The 23,401-nt window shown below is 54.8% G+C and overlaps 1 long non-coding RNA gene across 2 annotated transcripts; it reads right to left on the bottom strand.

The window, feature by feature from the left end:
* Window positions 1-9,138: 9,138 nt before the first annotated feature.
* LOC139182617 (uncharacterized) lies at window positions 9,139-13,640 on the bottom strand. 2 transcript variants are annotated; one of them, XR_011566134.1, is made up of 4 exons: window positions 13,469-13,640; window positions 12,069-12,214; window positions 10,669-10,814; window positions 9,139-9,410 (listed from the first exon to the last, which is right to left on the bottom strand). It is a non-coding gene; the product is annotated as an uncharacterized lncRNA (long non-coding RNA). The 2 variants fall into 2 exon arrangements; XR_011566133.1 differs by lacking the exon at window positions 9,139-9,410 and having other exon boundaries at window positions 10,629-10,814.
* Between the last annotated feature and the right edge of the window lie 9,761 nt (window positions 13,641-23,401).

Raw genomic sequence — 23,401 nt, 5'->3', positions numbered from 1 at the left:
CCCAATCTTCTACATGCTCATTGGCAGTCATAGCGGTTAGCCATTTGTTTAGCTGCCAATAGCTAGGTATAGCCTCTTCATTTTTACTTTCTTTTATAACAGGTACCTTTTCAGATTCGCTTTTCTGCTTAAAAGGTGTTTTTGAAACTTCACTTTCCTCTTTAACAGGTACCTTTTCAAATTCATGAGCTGGATCTAAAGCATCTCTAATCATATTCCATAGAGGAAAGGTGTAAGTAGGGATTTTTTCCAAGCCTTGTTGAGCACAATAAGCTTTTAGCTGTTTACCTACTTTTCCCCAGATATCTAAGTTAACAGTGCCCTGTTGTAGAAACCAAGGGCAGTGGTCTTGTACAAATGTTAAAAATGATTGAATGGTAGATTTTTAAACTTTGATTTCTTTTTTATTTAATAACTGTAAGATTACTCCTATAAAGAGCTGTCTATCATTTGATTCAGTGTTACCCATGTCAGAAAATTAAGTATAGTAAAAGATTTTGCTTTAAGCTATCAAAAGATCAGGCTTTTCTTTGGCCTTTTAAATTCAGAAACTGTTTTCTCTCTCTAGGTCTAGCTCTTTAACACTGTCAACACTTCCCACTCCTCTCGCCCTGTCTATCCTACAGGGGGGTCCACAGCACCCTTGAGTGGGGTCCTAGGCATCCCGAACACTGGAAGAACAATAGGGCTGATGACCCAGATTGTTCTGGAGGAGGAACAGTAGGCTGATGACCCAAACTGTTCTAAGGGAGGAGCAGTAGGGCTGATGACACAAACTGCTCCGTGGGGGAACAAGAGGGCTGATGACCCAGTTGTTCCGAGAACGGGGAGCAATAGGGCTGATGACCCTAATTGCTTTGGGGAGCTTACCTTCGAAAACACCTGTCTTGGGCGCCACCTGCCGGGATCCTGCCCTGGCTGATCCAGGGTATTCGAAGGAGAGACGGCCTAGGTGACTATTTATATGCTAATTAGAGATACAAAGAGTAATAGAATGAGGATAGCTCAGTAGGAAAATTCAGTGGAGAAAAGAGGCTGAGTAGCTTGGTTTACGCGGGAGACCAATAAAACTTCAAGACAAGAAGTTTGCACCACTTACATAGGCCACAGGCCCCCTCTCGAATAGCGGAAGGTGCCCCACCCTAGACACCTTCTTGAGTGGGTCTTAGAAGCCCAGGCGTAATTAGTAAGCATGGTGTGTTCTGCACTCCAGATGGAGACTTCAGCCAGAATGTGTAAAGAATGACATGGGGAGACCAAGCGCTTGTGAGCAAGGCCCGTAGCTTTATTTTCAACAGGGGCCTTTATACCCTGAGTTACACATAGAGGATACTAGGGGATGCAAAGTCAGCAGTCTTTGACCCTTATCAAAAAGCAGGGTTTCTTTCCTGCAAATTTATCATATACAAATGGTTTAGGTGATTTACATCATCTTCTGGCCAGAAGGCCTATTAACATTTTATGACTCTTGACAAGGACTTATCAAGAAAGACTTATTTCCTTAAGAGTAATTATTTTAAGGTTTGGTGCTATCTTCCGAAAATAAAATTGCATTCCTATAGAGTGGATGTGTAATGGGTTTACAACAAAGGAAAGAATTTATTACCTTAAGGGTCTAAAGTTACTAACACCAAGGCCACTACTTATTTTTTCTATATACCAACTATTGTAATTAATACACATTCAAGGATACAATTCAGGGGATGTTAAAACTTGGCAACAAGCATTGGCTCATCAATGAAATCCTTTACTAGTTTATTCTGACAGTTTCTAACTCTCTGAGAGGCTTTAAGCTATTTGAATATCTTAAGCTTCCCATGCCTCTCGAGGCTGGGAGACTGTAAACAGTCGTATGCATAGCTGTAGGAGTCCGGGTAAACTTGTCAGGCGAGTTAGAGAGCCATCTGAGGGGTTTGGATTTAAACACTCCTAATTGCCCAGGAACTTTATTAATTGGAGCTGTAAGTTAACTCTTTGACAGAGAGAGCGAGATGGTGGTAGAGAACAGCCCCCAGTAAAGTCAGAGGTGAGAGCAAAAACCAATAAAATAGGCAGACTCTGGTTTTTGGAGGGTAGATGCTTGAGAATATCTGGGGGGACTCGTGAGGCTCGATCCCACCTTTGCGTATGCCGAGCCCCCTTCCTCATGACCTTTGTCACAAGTGGAATGCCTCACCAGCTCCCGGCCAGCCCCAGCTCCCGTCCTGATCTCGACAGGAGGGTCCATTCCCCTGCTTTGTCAGGATAGGGTTCCAGACCTTCCCGTCACACCTCAGGATGAGGCCAGTCTCATGAGGGAATTCGAGAAGTAGCCTTGTGGGCGTGGCACCTTCCGAAAGACCCCGATTTCCCGGTTCGCTCTTGAGAAGAACCCGATGCCCGGACACCTCTTTGAACGCAACCCTGTGGATGAAATCGCAACACAAAGGGGCACTAACACCCCAGTGCCTCGTCCGGAAAAAACATCAGGTTTCAAATACGGCTTGAAAAGTGGCCTGTCACCCCGAGAACACCTCGAGAGGCAAGCGGAGTTCCATGCCTCAACCCAAGACGAGGCCTGACTCTCGAGTACCAACCCTGCAGGGACCCTGGGATCGGAGTCTGAAATGGAGAGGAACCCTGAGGTTCCTGCCTCAACTGGAGATGAGGCCCTCTTCCATTGCACCAAACCCAGTGGAGTCCCCAGAGGCCCCTCAAAATCCACAGCATCCCTGACATATCTGAGGCACCCGGAGAAGCTCGTTGAGGTCACCAGCACAAATCGAGGGAACAAAGGGTTTCATGCCGCAACCCGAGAAAGAACTCGAGAGTCCTTCTTCAACGCGTCTTGAGGCCCGATGCCCCTACTGTGACTCGAGAGCAATGACGGGCTCCCCCTCACCACTCTCATGGGAGACCTGACTTCCTGGCGCCACACGAGACACTCCCTGAGCTCCCCATCACACCTCGTGAGAAACCCCACACTGGCGCCACTGCTCGAGAAAAACGCCAAGACACCCCAGTCATCACAAGATGAGGGCATTCATTTCCTGCATGGCCTAGAGAGCAATCCCGAGTCATTTCTCCAAAATCCACAGGAGGCTTGATTCCCTTTGGCCACTCAGGGGGCACCAAGAGATACCCGTGGCGACTCGAGAGGAGATCAGATTTCTTTGCTTGAACTCAAGACGCTTCCTAACTCCCGGGGTGAGCTGGAATGCAACCCCAAGATCACTGTCGCCCTTGGAGAGGAACTCTGGCTTCTGGACACAAGCCTAGATGAGGTCCATTTGCCTTGCAGTCACTCGAGAGCAATCCCCAGCTTTCCTTCACAACTCGAATGCAACATTGGACTTCCCTGGGCCAACACAAGAGGCATCCTGAATTCCCCGTCGTAACACGAGAATCCCACCGCAACGCAAGAAAAACCACGTGGTTCCCCCGTCTTCGCAAGATGAAGCCCTTTCCCGCTACAGCGTCTCAGGAGGAGTCCCACGTTAAGAATTGGAGGTCCAAACGGTACTTGGCACCCTTGATGCGACCCACAAAGTTCCCCGACACAAAGGTCTCCATTGAGAGGAACACTGAGGTTTTCCGGCACCACTTCCTCTGAGCCCCTTCTACCCTCCTGATCTAGACAGGAGGGTCGACTCCCCTGCTTTGTCTGGAAGGGGTTGCCGACCTTCCGGTCGCACCTCAGGATGAGGCCGGTCTCACGACGAAATTCCAGACGTGGACTCGTGGGTGGTTCCACATTCCAAAGGACCCCGATTTCCGGTCCCCTCTTGATAAGAAACCCATGCCCCGGACACCTCTTCGAACTCCACCCTGTGAATGAAGTCAACACGAAGGGGCAGTGACTCCCACGTGCATCGTCCGGAAAAACCCCGAGGTTCCAAATACAGCTCGACAAGGGGCCTCTCAACCCGTGAACACCTCGAGAGGCAAGCGGAGTTCCATGCCTCAACCCAAGACGAGGCCTGACTCTCCTGTCCCAAATCTGCAAGGACCCTGTGTTCTGACTCTGAAATCAGAGGAACCCTGAGGTTCCTGCCTCAACTGGAGATGAGGCCCTCTTCCAATGCACCAAACCCAGTGGAGTCCCGAGAGGGCCTTCCCACCTCCACAGTTTCCCTGACTTCTCAGAGGCACCATGAGAAGCTCCCTGAGGTCACCTGCACAAGTCGAGGGAACCCAGGGTTTCCTGCCTCAACCCGAGAAAGACCTCAAGAGTCCTTCTTCAACGCGTCTCGAAGCCCGATTCCCCTACCATGACTCGAGAGCAATGACGCACTCCCCCTCGACACTCGCATGGAGACCCGACTTCCCTGGCGCCCCACGAGAGGCTCACTGCCTCCCCGTCGTACCTCTTGAGAAACCCCACACTGGGGCCGCCGCTCAAGAAAAACCCCAAGACTCCCCCGTCATCGCGAGATGAGGGCCTTGTATTCCCCCATGGCCTAGAGAGCAATCCCGATTCCTCTCTCCAAACTCCACAGGAGGAGTGGCTCCCATTAGGCCAGTCTGCGGGCTTCAAAAAATACCCATCAATACTCCAGAGGAGAATGGAGGTCTTTGCTTCCACTCGCAACGAGGCCTGACTCCCTGGGTGAGTCTGGAATGCAACCCCGAGATTCCTGTCGCCCCTGGACAGGAACATTGGATTCTGGACACAAGCCTAGATGAGGTCTATTTGCCTTGCAGTTACCCGGAAGCAATCCCCAACTATCCCTCGCAACTCGAATGGAAAATTGGACTTCCTTGGCCAACACAAGAGGCATCCTGAATTCCCCGTCGTAACTCGAGAATCCCGCCGCAACTCGACAAAAAACCACGTGGTTCCCCCGTCATCGCAAGATGAAGCCCTCTCGGCGACGGCTTCTCAAGAGAAGTCCCATGTGTCGTCCTGAAGTTCAAAACGTAACTTGACAGCCTTGATGCGACTAACAAAGTTCCCTGACTTACCGGTCTCCCTCGAGAGGAACACTGAGGTTCCCGGCATGACTTCCTCTGAGCCTCTTATCCCCTCCAGATCTCCACAGGAGTGTCCATTCCCCTGCTTTGTCTGGAAGGGGTTCCCGACCTTCCGGTCCCACCTCAGGTTGAGGCGTGTCTCACGAAGAAATTCGAGACGTGGACTTGTGGGTGGTGCAACATTCCGAAGGACCCCGATTTCACAGTCCCCTCTTGAAAAGAACCCGAAGCCAGGACACCTCTTCGAATGCCACCCTGTGGATGAAGTCCCAACATGAAGGGTACTAACAACCCCGTGCATCATCCGGAAAAACGCTCAGGTACCAAATACAGCTCGACACGTGGCCTGTCACCCCATGAACACCTCGAGAGACAAGCGGAGTTCCATGCCTCAAACCAAGATGAGGCCTGACTCTCCTGTCCCAAGTCTGCAGGGACCCTGCGATTGGAGTCTGAAATTGAGAGGAACCCTGAGGTTCCTGCCTCAACTGGAGATGAGGCCCTCTTCCTTTGCACCAAACCCAGTGGAGTCCCAAAAGGCCCCTCCTAACCCCACAGTATCCCTGACTTCTTAAAGGCAACCTGAAAAGCTCCCTGACGTCTCCAGCACAAGTCGAGGGACCCCAGGCTTTCCTGCCTCAACCCGAGAAAGACCTCTAGAGTCCTTCTTCAACACGTCTTGAGGCCCTATTCCCCTACCGTGACTCGAGAGCAATGACGCGCTCCCCCTCGCCACTCGCATGGGAAACATGACTTCCCTGGCGCCACAGGAGAGGCTCCCTAAGCTCGCAGTCTTACCTCGTGAGAAACCGCGCACTGGCGCCGCAGCTCAAGAAAAACCACGAGACGACCCCGTCATCGCGAGATGAGGGCTTTCGTTTCCTGCATGGCCTGAAGAGCCATCCAGAGTCTTCTCCCCAAACTCCAGAGGATGTTTGACTCCCTTAGGCCACTCAGGGGCTCCAAAAAATAGCCGTCGTGACTCTAGAGGAGAGCGGAGCTCTTTGCTTCCAATCGAGATGAGGCCTGACTCCCCGGGTGAGTCTGGAATGCAACCCCGAGATTCCTGTTGCCCCTGGAGAGGAATATTGGCTTCTGGACACAACACTAGATGAGGTCTATTTGCCCTACAGTCACTCGGAAGCAATCCCCAACTATCCATTGCAAGTCGAATGGAAGATTGGACTTCCTGGGCCAACACAAGAGGCATCCTGAATTCCCCGTCCTAACTCGAGAATCCCGCCGCAACGCGAGAAAAACCACGTGGTTCCCCCGTCTTCGCAAGATGAAGCCCTTTCCCGCTACAGCGTCTCAGGAGAAGACGCACGTTAAGAATTGGAGGTCCAAATGGTACTTGGCACCCTTGATGCGACCCACAAAGTTCCCCCACATACCGGTCTCCCTCGAGAGGAACACCGAAGTTATTCAGTCACTACTTCCTCTGAGCCCATTCTACCCTACTGATCTCGACAGGAGGGTCGACTCCCCTGCTTTGTCTGGAAGGGGTTGCCGAATTTCCGGTCGCACCTCAGGATGAGGCCGGTCTCACGACGAAATTCCAGACGTGGCCTCGTGGATGGTTCCACATTCCGAAGGACACCAATTTCCCGGTCCCCTCTTGATAAGAACCCGATGCCCGGACACCTCTTTGAACTCCACCCTGTGAATGAAGTCAACAGGAAGGGGCAGTGACTCCCACGTGAATCCTCCGGAAAACCACCCAGGTTCCAAAAACAGCTCGACAAGTGGCCTCTCACCCATTGAACACCACGAGAGGCAAGCGGATTTCAATGCCTCAACCCAAGACGAGGCCTGACTCTCCTGTCCCATTCTGCAAGGACCCTGGGATCGGAGTCTGAAATGGAGAGTAACCCTGACTTTCCTGCCGCAACTGGAGATGAAGCCCTCTTCCAATGCACCAAACGCAGTGGAGTCCCGAGAGGCCCCTCCCACCTCCAGTTTCCCTGACTTCTCTGAGCCACCATGAGAAGCCCACTGAGGTCACCGACACAAGTCGAGGGAACCCAGGGTTTCCTGCCTCAACCCGAGAAAGACCTTGACAGACCTTCAACACGTCTCGAGGCCAGATTCCCCTACCATGACTCGAGAGACATAACGCGCTCCCCCTCGCCACTAGCATGGAGACCCGACTTCCCTGGCGCCCCACGAGAGGCTCACTGACCTCGCCGTCGTACCTCGTGAGAAACCGCACACTGGGGCAGCCGCTCGAGAAAAACCCCGAGAGTCCCCCGTCATCGCGAGATGAGGGCCTTCGTCTCCTGCATGGCCTAGAGACCAATCTCGCGACCTCTCTGCAAACGCCTCAGGAGGCTTGACTCCCTTTAGTCCACTCATTGAGCTCCAAGAGATATCCGTCGCGACGCGAGAGCAGAGCGGGTTTCTTTGCTTCCACTCGAGATGAATGCCTGTCTCCACGAATGAGTCAAGATTGCAACCCCGAGATCCTTGTTGACCCTGGAGAGGAACATTGGCTTCTGGACACAAGCCTAGATGAGGTCTATCTGCCCTGCAGTCACTCAAGCGCAATCCCAAGCTTTCCTTCACAAGTCGAATGGAACATTGGATTTCCCTTGGCCAACACAAGAGGCATCCTGAATTCCCCGTAGTAACTCGAGAAATCCGCCGCAACTCGAGAAAAAACACGTGGTTCCCCAGTCATCGCAAGATGAACCCTTTCCCGCCACAGCGTCTCAGGAGAAGTACCACGTTAAGAATTGGAGGTACAAACCGTACTTGGCACCCTTGATGGGACCACAAAGATCCCGGACATAACGGTCTCCCTCGAGAGTAACACCAAGGTTTTCCGGCAACACTTCCTCTGAGCCCCTCCTATCCTCCTGATCTCGACAGGAGGGTCGACTCCCCTGCTTTGTCTGGAAGGGGTTGCCGACCTTCCAGTCGCACCTCAAGATGAGGCCTGTCACACGACGAAATTCCAGACGTGGCCTCATGGGTGGTTCCAAATTTCGAAGGACCCCAATTTCCAGGTCCCCTCGTGATAAGAATCCGATGCCCGGACACCTCTTCAAACTCCACCCTGTGAATGTAGTCAACACGAAGGGGCAGTGACTTGCCCGTGCATCGTCTGGAAAACCCCCAGGTTCCAAATACAGCTCGACAAGTGGCCTCTCACCCCGTGAACACCTCGAGAGGCAAGCGGAGATCCATGCCTCAACCCAAGACGAGGCCTTACTCTCCGGCCCAACTCTGCAAGGACCCTGCATTTGGAGTCTGAAATGGAGAGGAACGCTGAGGTTCCTGCCTAAATAGGAGATGAGGCCCTCTTCCAATGCACCAAACCCAGTGAAGTCCCAAGAGGCCCCTCCGAACTCCATTTTCCCTGACTTCTCAGAGCCACAATGAGAAGCCCCCTGAGGTCACCTGCACAAGTCGAGGGAACCCAGGGTTTCCTGCCGCAACCCGAGAAAGACCTCGAGAGTCCTTCTTCAAGGTGTCTCGAGGCCCGTTTCCCCTACCATGACTCGAGAGCAATCACGCGCTTCCCCTGGCCTCTCGGATGGTGACCCGACTTCCCTGGCACCCCACGAGAGGCTCACTGCCTCCCCGTCGTACCTCGTTAGAAACCCCACACTGGGGCCGCCGCTCAAGAAAAACCCCGAGACTCCCACGTCATCGCGAGATGAGGGCCTTCGATTCCCCCATGACCTAGAGAGCAATCAGGATTCCTCTCTCCAAACTCCACAGGAGGAGTGGCTCCCTTTAGGCCACTCTGTGGGCTCCAACAAATACCCGTCACTACTCCAGAGGACAATGGAGGTCTTTACTTCCACTCGCGAGGAGGCCTGACACCCTCGGTGAGTCTGGAATGCAACCCCGAGATCTGTGTCGCCCCTGGACAGGAACATTGGCTTCTGGACACAAGCCTAGATGAGGTCTATTTGCCCTGCAGTCACTCGGAAGCAATCCCCAGCTATCCCTCGCAACTCGAATGGAAGATTGGACTTCCTGGGCCAACACAAGAGGCATCCTGAATTCCCCGTCGTAACTCGAGAAATCCACCGCAACTCGAGAAAAACCACGTGGTTCCCCCGTCATCGCAACATGAAGCCCTTTCCCGCTACAGCGTCTCAGGAGAAGTCCCACGTTAAGAATTGGTGGTCCAAACGGTACTTGGCACCCTTGATGCGACCCACAAAGTTCCCCCACATACCGGTCTCCCTCGAGAGGAACACCGAGGATTTCAGGCACCATTTCCTCTGAGCCCCTTCTACCCTCCTAATCTCGACAGGAGGGTCGTCTCCCCTGCTTTGTCTGGAAGGGGTTGCCGACCTTCCGGTCGCAACTCAGGATGAGGCCTGTCTCACGACGACATTCCAGACGTTGCCTCGTGGGTGGTTCCACATTCCGAAGGACCCCGATTTCCCGGTCCCCTCTTGATATGAACCCTATGCCCGGACACCTCTTCGAACTCCACCCTTTGAATGAAGTCAAAACGAAGGGGCAGTGACTCGCCCGTGCATCGTCCGGAAAAAACCCCAGGTTCCAAATACAGCTCGACAAGTGGCCTCTCACCCCGTGAACACCTCGAGAGGCTAGCGGAGTTCCATGCCTCAACCCAAGACCAGGCCTGACTCTCCTGTCCCAAGTCTGCAGGCACCCTGCGATCAGAGTCTGAAATCAAAGGAACCCTGAGGTTCCTGCCTCAACTGGAGATGAGGCCCTCTTCCAATGCACCAAACCCAGTGGAGTCCCGAGAGGCCCCTCCCACCTCCACAGTTTCCCTGACTTCTCAGAAGCACCATGAGAAGCTCCCTGAGGTCAGCTGCACAAGTCGAGGGAACCGAGGGTTTCCTGCTGAAACCCGAGAAAGACCTCGAGAGTCCTTCTTCAACGCGTCTCGAGGCCCGATTCCCCTACCATGACTCAAGAGCAATGATGCGCTCCCCCTCACCACTCGCATGGAGACCCGACTTCCCTGGCGCCCCACGAGAGGCTCACTGACTACAACTTCGTACCTCATGAGAAACCGAACACTGGGTCCGCTGCTCGAGAAAAACCCCGAGACTCCCCCGTCATCGCGAGATGAGGGCCTCGTCTCCTGAATGGCCTAGGGACGAATCTCGCGACCTCTCTCCAAACGCCTCAGGAGGCTTGACTCCCTTTAGTCCACTCAGTGAGCTCCAAGAGATACCCGTCGCGACTCGCGAGCAGAGCGGGGTTCTTTGCTTCCACTCGAGATGAATGCCTGTCTCCCCGGGTGCATCTGGAATGCAACCCCGAGATCCCTGTCGACCATGGAGAGGAACATTTGCTTATGGACACAAACCTAGATGAGCTCTATTTGCCCTGCAGTCACTCGAGAGCAACCCCCAGCTTTCCTTCGCAACTCGAATGGAACATTGGACTTCCCTGGGCCAACACAAGAGGCATCCTGAATTCCCCGTCGTAACTCGAGAATCCCGCCGCAACTCGAGAAAAACCACGTGGTTCCCCCGTCATCGCAAGATGAAGCCCTTTCCCGCTATAGCATCTCAAGAGAAGTCTCACGTTAAGAATTGGAGGTCCAAACGGTACTTGGCACCCTTGATGCGACCCACAAAATTCCCAAATATACCGGTCTCCCTAGAGAAGAACACCAAGGTTTTCTGGCACCACTTCCTCTGAGCCCATTCTACCCTACGCATCTCGACAGGAGGGTCGACTCCCCTGCTTTATCTGGAAGGGGTTGCCGACCTTCCGGTCGCACCTCAGGATGAGGCCGGTCTCCCGACGAAATTCCAGACGTGGCCTCATGGGTGGTTCCACATTCCGAAGGACCCCGATTTCCCGGTCCCCTCTTGATAAGAACCCGATGCCCGGACACCTCTTTGAACTCCACCCTGTGAATGAAGTCAACAGGAAGGGGCAGTGACTCCCGCGTGCATCCTCCGGAAAACCCCCCAGGTTCCAAAAACAGCTCGACAAGTGGCCTCTCACCCCGTGAACACCTCGAGGGGCAAGCGTATTTCCGTGTCTCAACCCAAGACGAGGCCTGACTCTCCTGTCCCAACTCTGCAAGGACCCTGGGATCGGAGTCTGAAATGGAGAGGAACCCTCAGTTTCCTGCCTCAAGTGGAGATGAGGCCCTCTTCCAATGCACCATACCCAGTGGAGTCCCAAGAGGCCCCTCCCACCTCCAGTTTCCCTGACTTCTCAGAGCCACCATGAGAAGCCCCCTGAGGTCACCTGCACAAGTCGAGGGAACCCAGGGTTTCCTGCCACAAAACCGGTAGGACGTCGAGAGTCCTTCAAAGCGTCTCGAGGCCCGACTCCCCTACCATGACTTGAGAGCAATGACGCTCTCCCCCTTGCCACTCGCATGGAGACCCGACTTCCCTAGTGCCCCACGAGAGGCTCACTGACCTCGCCGTCTTACCTCGTGAGAAACTGCACACTGGGGCCGCCGCTCGAGATAAACCCCGAGACTCCCCCGTCATTTCGAGATGAGGGCCTCGTCTCCTGCATGGCCTAGAGACCAATCTCCCGACCTGTCTCCAAACGCCTCAGGAGGCTTGACTCCCTTTCGTCCACTCTGTGAGCTCCAAGACATACCCGTCGCGAGTCGAGGGCAGAGCGGGGTTCTTTGCTTCCACTCGAGATGAATGCCTGTCTCCCCGGGTGCGTCTGGAATGCAACCCCGAGATCCATGTCGACCCTGCAGAGGAGCATTGGCTTCTGGACCCAAGCCTAGATGAGGTCTATTTGCCCTGCAGTCACTCGAGAGCAATCCCCAGCTTTCCTTCCCAACTCGAATGGAACATTGGACTACCCTGGGCCAACACAAGAGGCATCCTGAATTCCCCGTCGTAACTCGAGAATCCCGCCGCAACTCGAGAAAAACCATGTGGTTCCCCCGTCATCGCAAGATGAAGCCTTTTCCCGCTATAGAGTCTCAGGAGAAGTCTCACGTTAAGAATTGGAGGTCCAAACGGTACTTGGCACCCTTGATGCGACCCACAAAATTCCCAAATATACCGGTCTCCCTAGAGAAGAACACCAAGGTTTTCTGGCACCACTTCCTCTGAGCCCATTCTACCCTACGCATCTCGACAGGAGGGTCGACTCCCCTGCTTTATCTGGAAGGGGTTGCCGACCTTCCGGTCGCACCTCAGGATGAGGCCGGTCTCCCGACGAAATTCCAGACGTGGCCTCATGGGTGGTTCCACATTCCGAAGGACCCCGATTTCCCGGTCCCCTCTTGATAAGAACCCGATGCCCGGACACCTCTTTGAACTCCACCCTGTGAATGAAGTCAACAGGAAGGGGCAGTGACTCCTGCGTGCATCCTCCGGAAAACCCCCCAGGTTCCAAAAACAGCTCGACAAGTGGCCTCACACCCCGTGAACACCTCGAGGGGCAAGCGTATTTCCGTGTCTCAACCCAAGACGAGGCCTGACTCTCCTGTCCCAACTCTGCAAGGACCCTGGGATCGGAGTCTGAAATGGAGAGGAACCCTCAGTTTCCTGCCTCAAGTGGAGATGAGGCCCTCTTCCAATGCACCAAACCCAGTGGAGTCCCAAGAGGCCCCTCCCACCTCCAGTTTCCCTGACTTCTCAGAGCCACCATGAGAAGCCCCCTGAGGTCACCTGCACAAGTCGAGGGAACCCAGGGTTTCCTGCCGCAAAACCAGTAGGACGTCGAGAGTCCTTCAAAGCGTCTCGAGGCCCGATTCCCCTACCATGACTTGAGAGCAATGACGCGCTTCCCCTTGCCACTCGCATGGAGACCCGACTTCCCTAGTGCCCCACGAGAGGCTCACTGACCTCGCCGTCTTACCTCGTGAGAAACCGCACACTTGGGCCGCCGCTCGAGATCAACCCCGAGACTCCCCCGTCATTGCGAGATGAGGGCCTCGTCTCCTGCATGGCCTAGAGACCAATCTCCCGACCTGTCTCCAAACGCCTCAGGAGGCTTGACTCCCTTTCGTCCACTCTGTGAGCTCCAAGAGATACCCGTCGCGACTCGAGGGCAGAGCAGGGTTCTTTGCTTCCACTCGAGATGAATGCCTGTCTCCCCGGATGCATCTGGAATGCAACCCCGAGATCCATGTCGACCCTGCAGAGGAGCATTGGCTTCTGGACCCAAGCCTAGATGAGGTCTATTTGCCCTGAAGTCACTCGAGAGCAATTCCCAGCTTTCCTTCGCAACTCGAATGGAACATTGGACTTCCCTGGGCCAACACAAGAGGCATCTTGAATGCCCAGTCATAACTCGAGAATCCCGCCACAACTCGAGTAAAACCACGTGGTTCCCCCGTCATCGCAAGATGAAGCCTTTTCCCGCTATAGAGTCTCAGGAGAAGTCTCACGTTAAGAATTGGAGGTCCAAACGGTACTTGGCACCCTTGATGCGACCCACAAAATACCCAAATATACCGGTCTCCCACGAGAGGAACACCAAGGTTTTCTGGCACCACTTCCTCTGAGCCCATTCTACCCTACGCATCTCGACAGGAGGGTCGACTCCCCTGCTTTGTCTGGAAGGGGTTGCCGACCTTCCGGTCGCACCTCAGGATGAGGCCGGTCTCCCGACGAAATTCCAGACGTGGCCTCGTGGGTGGTTCCACATTCCGAAGGACCCCGATTTCCCGGGCCCCTCTTGATAAGAACCCGATGCCCGGACACCTCTTTGAACTCCACCCTGTGAATTAAGTCAACAGGAAGGGGCAGTGACTCCCGCGTGCATCCTCCGGAAAACCCCCCAGGTTCCAAAAACAGCTCGACAAGTGGCCTCTCACCCCGTGAACACCTCGAGAGGCAAGCGTATTTCCAGGCCTCAACCCAAGACGAGGCCTGACTCTCCTGTCCCAACTCTGCAAGGACCCTGGGATCGGAGTCTGAAATGGAGAGGAACCCTCAGTTTCCTGCCTCAACTGGAGATGAGGCCCTCTTCCAATGCACCAAACCCATTGGAGTCCCAAGAGGCCCCTCCCACCTCCAGTTTCCCTGACTTCTCAGAGCCACCATGAGAAGCCCCCTGAGGTCACCTGCACAAGTCGAGGGAACCCAGGGTTTCCTGCCGCAAAACCAGTAAGATGTCGAGAGTCCTTCAAAGCGTCTCGAGGCCCGATTCCCCTACCATGACTTGAGAGCAATGACGCGCTCCCCCTCGCCACTCGCATGGAGACCAGACTTCCCTAGTGCCCCACGAGAGGCTCACTGAGCTTGGCGTCGGACCTCGTGAGAAACCCCACACTGGGGCCGCCGCTCAGAAAAACCCCGAGACTCCCCCGTCATCCCGAGATGAGGACCTTCGTTTCCCCCATGGCCTAGAGTGCAATCCCGATTCCTCCTTCCAAACTCCACAGGAGGAGTGGCTCCCGTTAGGCCACTCTGTGGGCTCCAACAAATACCCGTCACTACTCCAGAGGAGAATGGAGGTCTTTGCTTCCACTCGCGACGAGGCCTGACTCCCTGGGTGAGTCTGGAATGCAACCCCGAGATCTGTGTCGCCCCTGGAGAGGAACATTGGCTTCTGGACACAAGCCTAGATGAGGTCTATTTGCCCTGCAGTCACTCGAGAGCAATCCCCAGCTTTCCTTCGCAACTCGAATGGAACATTGGACTTCCCTGGATCAACACAAGAGGCATCCTGAATTCCCCGTCGTAACTCGAGAATCCCGCCGCAACTCGAGAAAAACCATGTGGTTCCCCCATCATCGCAAGATGAAGCCCTTTCCCGCTATAGCGTCTCAGGAGAAGTCTCACGTTAAGAATTGGAGGTCCAAACGGTACTTGGCACCCTTGATGGGACCCACAAAATTCCCAAATATACCGGTCTCCCTAGAGAGGAACACCAAAGTTTTCTGGCACCACTTCCTCTGAGCCCATTCTACCCTACGCATCTCGACAGGAGGGTCGACTCCCCTGCTTTATCTGGAAGGGGTTGCCGACCTTCCGGTCGCACCTCAGGATGAGGCCGGTCTCCCGACGAAATTCCAGATGTGGCCTCATGGGTGGTTCCACATTCCGAAGGACCCCGATTTCCCGGTCCCCTCTTGATAAGAACCCGATGCCCGGACACCTCTTTGAACTCCACCCTGTGAATGAAGTCAACACGAAGGGGCAGTGACTCCCGCGTGCATCCTCTGGAAAACACCCCAGGTTACAAAAACAGCTCGAAAAGTGGCCTCTCACCCCGTGAACACCTCGAGAGGCAAGCGTATTTCCATGCCTCAACCCAAGACGGGGCCTGACTCTCCTGTCCCAACTCTGCAAGGACCCTGGGATCGGAGTCTGAAATGGAGAGGAACCCTCAGTTTCCTGCCTCAACTGGAGATGAGGCCCTCTTCCAATGCACCAAACCCAGTGGAGTCCCAAGAGGCCCCTCCCACCTCCAGTTTCCCTGACTTCTCAGAGCCACCATGAGAAGCCCCCTGAGGTCACCTGCACAAGTCGAGGGAACCCAGGGTTTCCTGCCGCAAAACCAGTAAGACGTCGAGAGTCCTTCAAAGCGTCTCGAGGCCCGATTCGCCTACCATGACTTGAGAGCAATGACGCGCTCCCCATCGCCACTCGCATGGAGACCAGACTTCCCTAGTGCCCCACGAGAGGCTCACTGAGCTTGGCGTCGGACCTCGTGAGAAACCCAACACGGGGCCGCCGCTCAAGAAAAACCCCGCGACTCCCCCGTCATCCCGAGATGAGGACCTTCGTTTCCCCCATGGCCTAGAGTGCAATCCCGATTCCTCCTTCCAAACTCCACAGGAGGAGTGGCTCCCGTTAGGCCACTCTGTGGGCTCCAACAAATACACGTAACTACTCCAGAGGAGAATGGAGGTCTTTGCTTCCACTCGCGACGAGGCCTGACTCCCTGGGTGAATCTGGAATGCAACCCCGAGATCTGTGTCGCCCCTGGAGAGGAACATTGGCTTCTGGACACAATCCTAGATGAGGTCTATTTGCCCTGCAGTCACTCGAGAGCAATCCCCAGCTTTCCTTCGCAACTCGAATGGAATATTGGACTTCCCTGGATCAACACAAGAGACATCCTGAATTCCCCGTCGTAACTCGAGAAATCCGCCGCAACTCGAGAAGAACCACGTGGTTCCCCCGTCATCGCAATATGAACCCTTTACCGCTACAGCGTCTCAGGAGAAGTCCCACGTTAAGAATTGGAGGTCCAAACGGTACTTGGCACCCTTGATGGGACCACAAAGATCCCGGACATACCGGTCTCCCTCGAGAGTAACACCAAGGTTTTCCGGCACCACTTCCTCTGAGCCCCTTCTACCCTCCTGATCTCGACAGGAGGGTCGACTCCCCTGCTTTGTCTGGAAGGGGTTGCCGACCTTCCAGTCGCACCTCAGGATGAGGCCTGTCTGACGACGAAATTCCAAACGTGGCCTCATGGGTGGTTCCAAATTCCGAAGGACCCCAATTTCCAGGTCCCCACTTGATAAGAACCCGATGCCCGGACACCTCTTAAAACTCCACCCTGTGAATGTAGTCAACACGAAGGGGCAGTGACTCGCCCGTGCATCGTCCGGAAAACCCCCAGGTTCCAAATACAGCTCGACAAGTGGCCTCTCTCGCGGGGACACCTCGAGAGGCAAGCGGAGTTCCATGCCTCAACCCAAGACGAGGCCTGACTCTCTGGGCCCAACTCTGCAAGGACACTGCGATCGGAGTCTGAAATGGAGAGGAACGCTGAGGTTCCTGCCTCAACAGGAGATGAGGCCCTCTTCCAATGCACCAAACCCAGTGGAGTCCCGAGAGGACCCTCCCAACTCCATTTTCCCTGACTTCTCACAGCCACCATGAGAAGCCCACTGAGGTCACCTGCACAAGTCGAGGGAACCCAGGGTTTCCTGCCGCAAAACCAGAAAGACATTGAGAGTCCTTCAAAGCGTCTCGAGGCCCGATTCCCCTACCATGACTCAAGAGACATGACGCACTCCCCCTTGCCACTAGCATGGAGACGTGACTTCTCTGGCGCCTCAACAGAGTCTCACTGACCTCGCCGTCTTACCTGGTGAGAAACCGCATAGCGGGGCCGCCGCTCGAGAAAAACCACAAGACTCCCCCGTCATCGCGAGATGAGGGCCTCGTCTCCTGCATGGCTTAGAGACCAAACTCGCGACCTCTCGCCAAACGCCTCAGGAGGCTTGACTCCCTTTAGTCCACTCAGTGAGCTCCAAGAGATACCCGTCGCGACTCGAGAGCAGAGCGGGATTCTTTGCTTCCACTCGAGATGAATGCCTGTCTCCCCGGGTGCGTCTGGAATCCAACCCCGATATCCCTGTCGACACTGGAGAGGAACATTGACTTCTGGACACAAGCCTAGATGAGGTCTATTTGCCCTGCAGTCACTCGAGAGCAATCCCAAGCTTTCCTTCGAAACTCGAATGGAACATTGGACTTCCCTGGGCCAACACAAGAGGCATCCTGAATTTCCCGTCGTAACTCGAAAATCCCGCTGCAACTCGAGAAAAACCCCGTGGTTTCCCCCGTCATCGCAAGATAAAGCCCTTTCCCGATAGAGCGTCTCAGGAGAAGTCCCACGTTAAGAACTGGAGGTCCAAACGGTACTTGGCACCCTTGATGCGACCCACAAAGTTCCCCGACATACCGGTATCCCTCGAGAGGAACACCGAGGTTTTCCCGCACCACTTCCTCCGAGCCCCTTCTACCCTCCTAATTTCGACATAGGGTCGATTCCCCTGCTTTGTCTGGAAGGGGTTACCGACCTTCCTGTAGCACCTCAGGATGTGGCCGGTGTCAGGACGAAATTACAGACGTGGCCTCGTGGACGGTTCCACATTCCGAAAGACCCCGATTTCCCGGTCTACTCTTGATAAGAACCCGATGCCCGGACACTTTTTTAACTCCAACCTGTGAATGAAGTCAACAGGAAGGGGCAGTGACTCCCTCGTGCATCCTCCGGAAAACGCCCCCGGTTCGAAACAAGGCTCGACAAGTGGCCTCTCATCTCGTGAACACCTCGAGAGGCAAGCGGAGTTCCATGCCTCAACCCAAGATGAGGCCTGACTCTCCTGTACCAACTCTGCAAGGACCCTGGATCGGAGTCTGAAATGGAGAGGAACCCTGACGAACCTGCCTCAACTGGAGATGAGGCGCTCTTCAAATGCACCAAACGCAGTGGAGACCCGAGAGGCCCCTCCCACCTCCAGTTTTCCTGAATTCTCAGAGCCACCATGAGAAGCCCACTGAGGTCACCTGCACAAATCGAGGGAACTCAGGGTTTCTTGCCTCAACCCGAGAAAGACCTCGAGAGACCTTCTTCAACACGTCTCGAGGACAGATTCCCCTACCATGACTCAAGAGACATGACGCGCTCCCCCTCGCCACTAGCATGGAGACCCGACGGCCCTGCCCCCCCACCAGAGGCTCACTGACTATGCCATCATACCTCATGAGAAACCGAACACTGGGTCCTCCGCTCGAGAACAACCCCGGGACTCCCCCGTCATCGCGAGATGAGGGCCTTCGTCTCCTGCGTGGCCTAGAGACCAATCTCGTGACCTCTCTCCAAACGCCTCAGGAGGCTTGACTTCCTTTAGTCCACTCAGTGAGCTCCAAGAGATACCCGTCGCGACTCGAGAGCAGAGCACGGTTCTTTGCTTCCACTCGCGATGAATACCTGTCTCCCCGAGTGAGTATGAATTGCAACCCCGAGGTCCGTCTCGACCCTGGAGAGGAACATTGGCTTCTGGACACAAGCCTAAATGAAGTCTTTTTGCCCTGCAGTCACTCGAGAGCCATAGCCAGCTTTCCATCGCAACTCCAATGGAAGATTAGACTTCCCTGGGCCAACACAAGAGGCATCCTGAATTCCCCGTCGTAACTCGAGAATCCCGCCGCAACTCGAATAAAACCCCGTGGTTCCCCAGTCATCGCAAGATGAAGCCTGTTCCCGCTATAGCGTCTCAGCAGAAGACCCACGTTAAGAATTGGAGGTCCAAACGGTACTTGGCACCCTTGATGCGACCCACAATGTTCCCCGACATACCTGTCTCACTCGTGAGCAGCACCGAGGTTTTCCGGCACCACTTCCTCTGAGCCCCTTCTACCCTCCTTATCTCCACAGGAGGGTCGACTCCTCTGCTTTGTCTGGAAGGGGTTGCCGACCCTCCGGTCCCATCTCAGGATGAGGCCTGTCTCACGACGAAATTACAGACGTGGCCTCGTGGATTGTTCCACATTCCGAATGACCCTGATTTCCCGGTCCCCTCTTGATAAGAACCCAATGCCGAGACACCTCTTTAAACTCCACCCTGTGAATGAAGTGAACAGGAAGGGGCAGTGACTCCTTCGTGCATCCTCCGGAAAACCCCCCAGGTTCCAAAAACAGCTCGACAAGTGGCCTCTCACCCCGTGAACACCTCGAGAGGCAAGCGGATTTCCATGCCTCAACCCAAGACGAGGCCTGACTCTCCTGTCCCAAGTCTGCAAGGACCCTGTGATCGGAGTCTGAAATGAGTGGAATCCTCAGTCTCCTGCCTCAACTGGATATGAGGCCCTCTTCAATTGTACCAAACCCAGTGGAGTACCGAGTGGCCCCTCCCACCTCCAGTTTCCCTGACTTCTCAGAGCCACCATGAGAAGCCCCGGAGGTCACCTGCACAAGTCGAGGGAACCCAGGGTTTCCTGCCTCACCCCGAGAAAGACCTCGAGAGACCTTCTTCAACACGTCTCGAGGCCAGATTCCCTACCATGACTCAATAGAAATGACGCGCTCCCCCTCGCCACTAGCATGGACACCAGACTTCCCTGGCAACCCACCAGAGGCTCACTGACCTCACCGTCGTACCTCGTGAGAAACCACACACTGGGGCCGCCGCTCGAGAAAAACCCCGAGACTCCCACGTCATCGCGAGATGAGGGCCTTCGTCTCCTGCATGGCCTAGAGACCAATCTCTCGACCTCTCTCCAAACGCCTCAGGAGGCTTGACTCCCTTTCGTCCACTCTGTGAGCTCCAAGAGATACCCGTCGCGACTCGAGAGCAGAGCGGGCTTCTTTGCTTCCACTCGAGATGAATGCCTGTCTCCCCGGGTGCGTCTGGAATGCAACCCCGAGATCCATGTCGACCATGGAGAGGAACATTGGGTTCTGGACCAACCCTAGATGAGGTCTATCTGCCCTGCAGTCACTCGAGAGCAATCCCCAGCTTTCCTTCGCCACTCAAATGGAACATTGGACTTCCCTGGGTCAACACAAGAGGCATCCTGAATTCCCCGTCGTAACTCGAGAATCCCGCCGCAACTCGATAAAAACCACGTGGTTCCCCCGTCATCGCAAGATGAAGCCCTTTCCCGCTACAGCGTCTGAGGAGAGGTCCCACGTTAAGAATTGGAGGTCCAAACGGTACTTGGCACCCTTGAAGCGACCCACAAAGTACCCCGACATACAGGTCTTCCTCCAGAGGAACACCGAGGTTTTCCGGCACCACTTCCTCTGAGCCCCTTCTACCCTCCTGATCTCGACAGGAGTGTCGACTCCCCTGCTTTGTCTGGAAGGGGTTGCCGACCTTCCAGTCGCACCTCAGGATGAGGCCAGTCTCACGACGAAATTCCAGACGTGGCCTCATGGGTGTTTCCACATTCCGAAGGACCCCGATTACCCGGTCCCCTCTTGATAAGAACCCGATGCCCAGACACCTCTTCAAACTCCACCCTGTGAATGAAGACAACGCGAAGGGGCAATGACTCCCCCGTGCATCGTCTGGAAAAAACCCCAGGTTATAAATACAGCTCGACAAGTGGCCTCTCACACCGTGAACACCTCGAGAGGCAAGCGGAGTTCCACGCCTCAACCCAAGTCAAGGCCTGACTCTCGTGTCCCAACTCTGCAAGGACCCTGGGATCAGAGTCTGAAATGGAGAGGAACCCTCAGTTTCCGGTCTCAACAGGAGATGAGGCCCTCTTCCAATGCACCAAACACAGTGGAGTCCCGAGAGGCCCCTCTCACCTCCATTTTCTGTGACTTCTCAGAGCCACCATGAGAAGCCCCCTGAGGTCACCTGCACAAGTCGTGGGAACACAGGGTTTCCTGCGGCAAAACGAGAAAGACGTCGAGAGTCCTTCAAAGCGTCTCGAGGCCCGATTCCCCTACCATAACTTGAGAGCAATGAGGGGCTCCCCCTTGCCACTCGCATGGAGACCAGACTTCCCTAGTGCCCCACGAGAGGCTCACTGAACTTGGCGTCGGACCTCGTGAGAAACCCCACACTGGGGCCGCCGCTCAAGAAAAACCCCGAGACTCCCCCGTCATCCCGAGATGACGACTTTCGTTTCCCCCATGGCCTAGAGCGAAATCCCGATTCCTCTCTCCAAAGTCCACAGGAGGAGTGGCTCCCTTTAGGCCACTCTGTGGTCTCCAACAAATACACTTCCTACTCCAGAGGAGAACGAAGGTCTTTGCTTCCACTCGCGACGAGGCCTGACTCCCTGGGTGAATCTGGAATGCAACCCCGAGAAATGTGTTTCGCCCCTGGAGAGGAAAATTGGTTTCTGGACAAAAGCCTAGATGAGGTCTATTTGCCCTGCAGTCACTCGAGAGCAATCCCCAGCTTTCCTTCGCAACTCGAATGGAACATTGGACTTCCCTGGGCCAACACAAGAGGCATCCTGAATTCCCCGTCGTAACTCGAGAAAAACCACGTGGTTCCAGCGTCACCGCAAGATGAAGCCCTTTCCCAGTACAGCGTCTCAGGAGAAGTCCCACGTTAAGAATTGAAGGTCCAAACGTTACTTGTCACCCTTGATGAAACCCACAAATTTCCCCGACATACCGGTCTCCCTCGAGAGGAACAAAGAGGTTTTCCTGCACCACTTCCTCTGAGCCCCTTCTACACTCCTGATCTCGACAGGAGGGTCGACTCTCCTGCTTTGTCTGGAAGGGTTCCCGACCTTCCGGTCGCACCTCTGGATGAGGCCGGTCTCATGACCACATTCCAGACGTGGCCTCTTGGGTGGTTCCACATTACAAAGGGCCCCGGTTTCCCGGTCCCCTCTTGATAAGAACCCGATGCCTGGAAACCTATTCGAACTCCACCCTCTGAATGAAGTCAATACGAAGGGGCAGTGACTCGCCCGTACATCGTCTGGAAAAAGCCCCAGGTTCCAAATACAGCTCGACAAGTGGCCTCTCTCCCTGGGGACACCTCGAGAGGCAAGCGGATTTCCATAACTCAACTCAAGACGAGGCCTGACTCTCCTGTCACAAGTCTGCAGGGACCCTGCGATCCGAGTCTGAAATCAAAGGAACCCTGAGGTTCCTGCCTCAACTGGAGATGAGGTCCTCTTCCAATGCACCAAACCTAGTGGAGTCCCGAGAGGCCCCTCCCACCTCCAGTTTGCCTGACTTCTCAGAGCCACCATGAGAAGCCCCCTGAGGTCACCTTCACAAGTCGAGGGAACTCACGGTTTCCTGCCTCAACCCGAGAAAGACCTCGAGAGACCTTCTTCAACACGTCTCGAGGACAGATTCCACTACCATGACTCGAGAGCAATGACGCTCTCCCCCTCGACACTCTCATGGAGACCCGACTTCCTTGACGCCCCACGAGAGGCTCACTGACCTCGCCGTGGTACCTCTTGAGAAACCGCACACTGGTGCTGCCGCTCGAGATAAACCCCGAGACTCCCCCGTCATCGCGAGATGAGATCCTTCGTCTCCTGCATGGCCTAGAGACCAATCTCGCGACCTCTCACCAAACGCCTCAGGAGGCTTGACTCCCTTTAGTCCACACAGTGAGCTCCAAGAGATACCCGTCGCGACTCGAGAGCAGAGCGGGTTTCTTGCTTCCACTCGAGATGAATGCCTGTCTCCCCGGGTGCGTTTGGAATGCAACCCCGAGATCCTTGTCCATCCTGGAGAGGAGCATTGGCTTCTGGACACAAGCCTAGATGAGGTCTATTTGCCCTGCAGTCACTCGAGAGCAATCCCCAGCTTTCCTTCGCAACTCGAATGGAACATTGGACTACCCTGGGCCAACACAAGAGGCATCCTGAATTCCCCGTCGTAACTCGAGAATCCCGCCGCAACTCGAGAAAAACCATGTGGTTCCCTCGTCATGGCAAGATGAAGCCCTTTCCCGCTACAGCGTCTCAGGAGAAGTCCCAAGTTAAGAATTGGAGGTCCAAACGGTACTTGGCACCCTTGATGGGACCCACAAAGTTCTCCGACATACCGGTCTCCCTCGAAAGGAACACCGAGGTTTTCCGGCACCACTTCCTCTGAGCCCTTTGTACCCTACTGATCTCGACAGGAGGGTTGACTCCCCTGTTTTGTCTGGAATGGGTTGCCGACCTTCCGGTCGCACCTCAGGATGAGGCCGGTGTCACGACGAAATTCCAGACGTGGTCTCATGGGTGCTTCCACATTCCGAAGGACCTCGTTTTCCCGGTCCCCCCTTGATAAGAACCCTAGGCCGGGACACCTCTTCGAACTCCACCCTGTGAAT

This window comes from Bos indicus, chromosome 4 (assembly GCF_029378745.1).
Source record: "Bos indicus isolate NIAB-ARS_2022 breed Sahiwal x Tharparkar chromosome 4, NIAB-ARS_B.indTharparkar_mat_pri_1.0, whole genome shotgun sequence".
Taxonomy (NCBI): Eukaryota; Metazoa; Chordata; class Mammalia; order Artiodactyla; family Bovidae; genus Bos; species Bos indicus.
Note: the sequence above shows the minus strand (reverse complement) of the source record. Positions and strands in the feature narration are given on the sequence as shown.